Source organism: Sabethes cyaneus, chromosome 2 (genome assembly GCF_943734655.1).
Source record: "Sabethes cyaneus chromosome 2, idSabCyanKW18_F2, whole genome shotgun sequence".
NCBI lineage: Eukaryota > Metazoa > Arthropoda > Insecta > Diptera > Culicidae > Sabethes > Sabethes cyaneus.
Window position 1 is genome coordinate 210,356,365 of NC_071354.1, and position 6,438 is coordinate 210,362,802.

At 39.1% G+C, this 6,438-nt stretch overlaps 1 long non-coding RNA gene across 1 annotated transcript; it reads left to right on the forward strand.

Annotated features, from left to right (window-relative positions):
• The first annotated feature begins 458 nt into the window (after window positions 1–458).
• Window positions 459–3,732, forward strand: LOC128734999 (uncharacterized). The gene is made up of 3 exons (XR_008412004.1): window positions 459–955; window positions 1,025–1,195; window positions 1,260–3,732. It is a non-coding gene; the product is annotated as an uncharacterized LOC128734999 (long non-coding RNA).
• The last annotated feature ends 2,706 nt before the right edge of the window (window positions 3,733–6,438 follow it).

Here is a 6,438-nt window from a genome sequence, read left to right on the forward strand (position 1 = left end):
ACGGAGGCTCTATCCGAATGCCGCCTATAGACTTCCTTTGAACTTAACCTCAAAACACAGTGCCATACCGTTGGTTGCGCTGCTGCTGCTTTATAGCTAGTGGCAGTGGCTCTAGCCTGGCATCGGCCATCGCCAGCAGTGTGATCCGAGCTCAGCTTTGCGGAAAATCTGACGACTGACTGCCGTTGGACTGCCGGCTGGCTGGCGGGCTGACTGGCTGGAGCTGCCGCTGTTGTTATGTAATTAAAAACTTCGAAAAAGAAGCCCCTCGAGTGCCTCACGCGCGCCGCCAAAGCGGCTGCCCGGCGCATTAAAATGTAACCAGGTAGCGATCAAAACATCTGACCAGCTGGATAAACGACTTATTGTTGCAAGCCCGGCTGGGTCCGGAGGTGCCCGTTGTTGTTATTTAGCATCTCTCTACATATAGCCGGCGCGGCAGATTTGCATTTTCTCGCGCAGTTCGAATTTATTAAATCCAATTTAAGGTTTCCATCCAACAACGGCGCGGGGCGCCGTGCAATTGTTGGTCGCCGGATCGATCGCCGGTTGTCACGTTGCTACTGCCGGTCGGCTGTAAGAACGCGATTAGTTTTCAAGTTCAAACTGAAGCGACCACCACCGGACCCGCAATCATCGACATCAGGTAGCAAGCAAGCAAGTGTGCATAAATTTGCACCGGCAGTAAGTGTGCTATAAAGCACCGTCACGCAACAGTGGACACACGACTTAAGTTCCGGTTGAACCAGAAGTTCATATTCACCTTTTTTTGGCCGGTCAAACCGAACGTCGTAAAAAGTGGCTGGCTGGTTGTACCCTTGCGATAGCCATCTGATCGATACGGTTATGGTTTACTGTCACAAATCGGACTCCCAGTCTTACCTTTGTAGTCTACTGGAGGCGGTCTTTGAAAAGATCTCGGAATATATGTATATGCATTGTACATTGTGAATGTGTACGTTACCAGAAGATTGCTAATTTACATACAATTTACTATTTATTAATTTAATTTTAATACTTTCAGGCTTTTCAGTGTTTGTTTGAAACAGTTTCGAATAACCAGTACCTAAATAGATTTTAAAAGGCGCCCATCAAAAAAACATTGGGTAATCTATTGGAAGTTGGACCGGCCATTTTTAAACGTAGTTTTTAAGTCTGTGAAGAAATCGATGATAGCTTAACTGATGTCTGTAAGGTAAAAACTATCTTGTGCTGCACAACTGGTATAAGTTAACCATCAGTTTCTGTAACAATTACAGTTGGTAACAAAAACTGCTCTGATATGCAGTCAGCTTCCGAAAGTGAAATCCTTCCAGAATCGAAGACATCGCATCGTTCGGAGAACGACCAACCGAACTGGTTTTCCACTAACCAACCGACCGAGAATCGAGTCACCCGACCAGAGTTCTTGCGATTCCCTCTCGTTCCGCTCCTTACCTACCACCTACTTTAGCGCAGCAGCGTGTGAATCATCCAGCGACCATTTGGAAAAAGCCCACTTACCCCTGAAACCATCGGTCGGTCGGTCGGTCGAACGTTGCGTTGCACCGATGCGGGCAGAACTCTAATTGCTGTAATGTCTTACTTCCATCGGATTACGAAAACAACGACCAAACCGGTCCGGTCGGAGGAACCAACGTTTGTGTATGGTATCGTATGGACCGGACGGTCCGCATCAAGGCGCGGTGGCCTGCGGTGACGACGGATCGAACGAATCACATGATCGTCCCGCCGCGGCCGCAGCAGCGAGGACCACCGCAGCTAAATAGCTGACGGAAAGAAGAGATTTTAATTATGGGGGATTCCAGCCAGTTGGTGATTTCTGGCGACCGGAGAAGTTGTTTTGCTTTTCGAACTTGCACGCCATAGCATCATGTTGACCTGATCGTTTAGTGGTGCAGTCCGTTTTTTTCCTGCAACTAATTGTTGACAGAGAAAGTTTTTTGTAGACTAATTACCTGATAGTATTTTACTTGATCGACCGTAAAAAAGTTTCTAAAAATTATGTAAATAGTGATCGGTTTCCCCCGGTTGACCTTTGCTAGTTTGTCGCGTCTCCTTCGAGGCGTTGTCGGTTACTGATGTTTAAAGTAAACAATCAACTAGCTTATACTGATATGGGTTGCATTGTGCGATTAATTTATTCAAAATAGTGTTATTCTATCTAGAAAACAAAAGCTCAGCTACAATCTTTATCAAGCTCATAAAATGTTTAATTTGACTTTAATTTTTGGATAAACACTAAAAAATAGAAAACAAAATCTCAATTCTATTTTATTGTACGAAATATTTTTGAACTATAATTACAAATTGTGAATGTTTTTTTTTTTTTTTTCAACTTTTATAACAGGATTGTACCCAGGCGGGGTACGTTGGGGCACGTGCCCCATTTTCTTTAATACATAAATGTATAGCAAATTCTTCAAGGTACAATCGGGAAATTCGGAGTTGTTAAATGTTGTGTGTCAGTCTCAATTCCATTGTCCAATTCTAGTCCAAGATTTCAAGTCCAATCTTCCTTCAAAGTTTGCTCTACTTTACCCACTCGTTCCTCACTGCCAGTACTATCCCAAATTATAGCTGCCCTTGGCGAGAACTCAATGCGTTCCTCTAACCAGTACACTTAAACTATAAGAGTGACTTTTGCACTGTCAAGAGGCCTTATCGGGGTAATATAGAACTCGGCATGAAAGAAGCGTAATGAGGAGCCTGAGAATAAACACACAATCCAAACCCAAGACACTAAACATCGAATGACTTGGTTCTACTAAGGTTCGAGGCTACGACTACTCGCTTGTTAGAGCAGACTTGGTAACCTTATGGCAGCGGAGCTCCCCCAAGTTTGACCCAAGGCCCAATTTCAAGTCCAATTTGAAGTTTAATTATCACCTCCTTTTTGAATTCAACTTTATATAAAACGTCAAGTTCATGTTCAAGTTCGAATTCTTATTCAAATCCAGATTCTAATCTAATGGTTTAGTTTTAAGTCCAATTTTAGGTTTAATTTACAATTCGATTATAAGTCCACGGGTGGGCCCACATTCATTGGGGCACATTTCCCGTCATTTCTATCAAATTTACTGTTAAAAAGTTTTCGTGGTGGAACTCTGAAATTTAGAATTGTTAACCTAAACGGCCGGTATTTTTACGATTCACTGAGTGCAACTATGGGCAGTCTACCTAAGCTAAGCTAAGCTAAACGGCCGGTATTTTTACGATAAGTTAATTAATTGCGTACAAACGATGCACCATTCTACGATTATATGATAATTTTCAGGCCAGAACATGCTCTAAATAGGTCGGTGTCCCATCTTCTGTTTCAGTCTGGGCACGCCAGTGGTTATTTTTAATATATAAAAGCAAACGTGAGTATGTTTGTATGTTTGTATGTATCCCTACTAGCACGGTTGTTGCAAAGTGGTTGTGGTAACCGAATTATGACTTATTTCAGTCGTAATCCAGTTGCTTCAACTAAATGGACCTAATGTGTGCTACTTGGGATGTTCCGCCATAACTCTGGAACACCAAAACCGGAACGGTTCTTCATCAAACTTGCCACACATTCCTTTTAACGTGGGATTACGTCTTTGTGTACTATACTGAGACTGGGTAGCACTTTGTGAAAACGAAAATAGAAGTGTAACGTTTGAATGAAAGATTTCAAATGCTAATTACTACTAAACTACTAAACGAAACTGAACAATCTAACAATGTCGTAGGATAGATAAAATTACCAGCAATTTTATAGGGGGGGTGAGAGAGTAATTTTAAGGAGGGCGTAAGAGGGGGGGGGGGCTCCTTTACAAATGAAACACAAATTTACTCAAAACTCGAGAACTAAACAAGCAAATGGAACCAAATTGGGAATGTAGGGGTTTCAGAAGGCAAGAATTTGTTCTATGGTAAATTGAGACCCCTTTCCTCTTTAGGAGGGGGGACTCCCATACAAATAATATACAAATTTCTTCATAACTCAAGAACTAATCAAGTAAATGGAACCAAATTTGGCAGGTGGCGGTTTTTGAAGGCATGAATTTATTTTGATTTTATGTATTTTATTATGGTTTGAGAACCCCTCACCGGTGTGATAGGAGGATAAGGACTTTCATACAAATAAAATAGAAATTGGTCATTCATTACCATTTCAACCTTTATGATGCACACAAGTGATTTTTAAAAGAAATCTCTATGTCTCAATGGTTGCAGGCGTTGTACATGTGAACCCTCGTCCATGTATTTTCAAAGCCACCATCATTTTTGCATTCAATGAAGAATTGAATCTGAATTTTTCGCTCTTCTCTTTTAAACATTCACTTAAACAATGGCACTCACAGATTCTTATAAACATACATATGCCAGAAATGCAGTTTACATTAGTCTTTGATCTGATGACCTGATATAGTCCTACGTCACCCTTTCCTACAACCCTTCGGGCTGTATACCTTGTAGTTTTTCTTTGGCATACAATAATCAGCACAGGGGTGTTGACAAAAGGGAGCGTACAATGCACAGTGGTCCAAACGGGTGAAAAGTGGAACTTCTTTCCTAGTGTATTTTGCTTTCATTTTATCATTTTTGGTCTTCAGCCCATTTGTTTGTATAAATATCCCCCTTAATCTAAAATGGTCAAAAGTTAATCGTTACTTACTGTAATGAAAATAAAAAAATAACTTTTTTGTTAGGAAATATAGACATAGTTTCTTCAGCAAAGTTGTAAACAATGTAAAAACAAGCAACTTTGCTGAAGAAATAAAATTTATATCTTTATCGAATGCTGAACCATAGGGCATATTTTTTTAAAATTCTTAAAAATAAGTTTTTCATTCTTAGCTTTTGTTAGAAGCATTTTACAAGAACACATTGTTCTAGGCAATTATCGAAGCGCTCAAACCAGGAATTTTTGCAGAAGACCGTAAATCTCTTGGACTTTTACTTTCTAAGTTATCATATATTCAAGCATCATAGCTTTAATTTCCATAGCTTTACGAGCCTATGGGGTAAAATGGGGCAAGCAAATTTATGAAACCAATACTTCATCTTGAAGCTTAAGTCGAGTACTATAAACTTGTATGGGTTCCACTTGTCCCCAACCACCCAAATGAGAGTACGGCAAGCATACGTTTTATGTGTTTCACGTTCGCTAAAGGCTCGATACACGTTCATTTTATTGTGTTAGTAGATAGACACCTGGTTTCTTCGGCAAAGTTATAGAAAATATAAAGGCAAACAACATTGCTAAAGAAATGACATTTCTATCTTAATCGAGTGTAGAGTTACAGAGCATTTTCTTTGGAAATTCTTTAAAAATTAGCTTTCCATTCTTAGCATATGTTGGTTGCATTTCACAAGAATATATAGTTCTAGGTGATTATTGAAGAACTCAAAATAGACGTTTTTGCAGAAGATTGCAAATCTCTAGGACCTTTCCTTACAAAGTTATTGCTTTTGGCTCGTGAATTTAAAGAAAAATAAAGCTTAAATAAGCGATAACTTTGTGAGAAAAGGTCCTAGAGATTGCAATCTTCTGCAAAAACATATGTTTTGAGTCCTTCAATAAACACCTAGAACCATATACTCCTGTAAAATGCAACCAACATACGCTAAGTATGAAAAACTTATTTTTAAAGAATTTCCAAAGAAAATGCTCTATAGCTCTACACTCGATTGAGATAGAAATGTAATTTCTTTAGCAAAATTGTTTGCTTTCATATTTTCTATAACTTTGCCGAAGAAACCATGTATCTATCTACCAACACAATAAAATGGACGTGAATCGAGCCTTTAGCGAACGTGAAACACATAAAACGTATGCTTGCCGTACTCTCATTTGGGTGGTTGGGGACAAGTGAAGCTCATACAGGTTTATAGTACTTGACTTAAGCTTTAAGATGAAGTGCTGATTTCATAAATTCGCTTGCCTTATTTTACCCCATGGGATCGTGAAGCAATGGAAATTTAAAGCTTGAATATGCGATAACTTAGCAAGTAAAGGCCCAAGAGATTTTCGGTCTTCTACAAAAACGTGTATTTTGAGTGCTTCGATATTTTACCTAGAACATTATATTCTTGTAAAACGCAACAAAGAAAAGCTAAGTATGAAAAACCAATTTTTAAAAAAGTTTTAAGAAATATGCCCTATAGTTCAGCACTCGATAAAGATAGAAATTTAATTTCTTCAGCAAAGTTGCTTGCTTTTACATTATTTACAACTTTGTCAAAGAAACTATGTCTATATTTCCTAACAACAAAAAGTTATTTTTTTTATTTTCATTATAGTAAGCAATGACTAAAGTTTGACCATTCTAGATTAAGGGGGATATTCGTACAAACAAAAGTGCTGAAGATCATAAATGATGAAATGAAAGCAAAAGACAGGAAAAAAGTTCCGCTTTTCGTCCTTTTGGATCACTGTGGAGTGGAGTTGACAAAACCTAGGGG